Raw genomic sequence first — 1,716 nt, forward strand, 5'->3', positions numbered from 1 at the left:
TATAAATAAATATATAAATAAATATATAAATAAATATATGCAGTATATATAAAATAATATATATATATAAATAGATATATAAATAATTACAGTACATATATATAAATAGATATATATGTATAAATATATATATAAATATACAAATGAATATATATATAAATATATAAATAAATGTATGAACATATTAATATATATATATATACAAACAATATATAAAAAAATTAATAATTATATAAATAAATATATAATCATATAAATATATATAAATAAATAAATATTTAATAAATATATACATAGGCCTATATATATAAATGAATATACAAATAAATATATATATATATAAATATACAAAAAAAATATAAAAATATATAAATATATACAGTATATATAAAATAATATATATATATAAATATAAATATATATATAAATAAATACAGTACATATATATAAATATATCTGCATGTATGTATTTGTATATCTGTATTTTAACAACATCTCTATCAGCGCCGCATACTTCCGGATCGACGATTCGAAAAAGTGTATGTACTGCGCATGACTGGACTACACGGGCAAAGCTCCCCGGTGGGAAAAAAAAGGATTTAAATGTATGGCTCGCTGGCTCGCATGGCTCGCTGGCTCGCTGGCTCGCATGGCTCGCGGGCTCGCATGACTCGCTGGCTCGCACTTTGTCAGGACCCGGTTGGTTACATGCTCCCAAAATCGAAAAGTGCTGTTTTTGATAGGAGCCAACTTTGACTAGTCATTGCAAAAAAAAAAAAAAAAAAAAAGACTGAATTTTTGTATGGAGAACTTTTGATATAATATAGAAAACATATCCAGTTAATATATACTCTCAAAAAGTACGCTCTGAATGCAGAATGGAATCCATGAAGGAAGCCTTTTTTGAGTCACAGCTTGTGGCTCTTGCCATATAGTATGGCGTAGTGACCAAAATATATATGGTAAGAGATTGAAATATTGACCAACATAGGCTTGGCCACCTATACCAAGCCTATTTCATTTCATTTATTTATTTATTTGACACCCCTAGGATAGGCTATGAGATTCTAGCTAGGTAATATAGTGGGGAACCTAATGTGAACAAAATGGGTTCTGTCAAAACCCACCACGTAGGTACATCCCCTTGTATCCCTGCGGCATCCCCTTATATTACCCTTAAGCAATAGACCCTTGTGTTATCAATGTCACAATATAATAGCCTATTATACAACAATACATAATGGGGAATCATTTGAGGGAGGGGATGGGTCAATTTGACTCGCCAGGCCTGGTATTGTATGTAGTGTGCTAGAAGCCCCCGTGCAGCCGATTCAGCCATTTGACATATGGTTGTTCCATACTATACCTACTTATTATATTACTAGGCCTAGCTACCTAGCAAGAATCCCACCTAGCCTATCCTAGGGGTGAATATCCTAGCCTAGGCCTGGTATAGGGGGGTCAAGCTCATGCTGGTCAATATTCAGATTGCTGGCCTATATTTTGGTCGCTACACCATACCATGCCAAACCAATTATTTCTTGTGATGGGCGACGCGGTGGGGGCGTGGAAGATTCACCTTTATTCACTATCTCAATCACACATTTAATTGACGCCTCCCCCTCATGAATACAAAACCCTCATGAATATACGGAACATGTTTTGTGATTTACAAAACATGTTTTGTGAGGACAAAACCATGTTTTGTACAGACAA

The sequence above is a fragment of the Anneissia japonica genome, unplaced genomic scaffold, assembly GCF_011630105.1.
Source record: "Anneissia japonica isolate Jap-2015-1 unplaced genomic scaffold, ASM1163010v1 scaffold573_len2283161_cov171, whole genome shotgun sequence".
In the NCBI taxonomy this organism is placed as follows: domain Eukaryota; kingdom Metazoa; phylum Echinodermata; class Crinoidea; order Comatulida; family Comatulidae; genus Anneissia; species Anneissia japonica.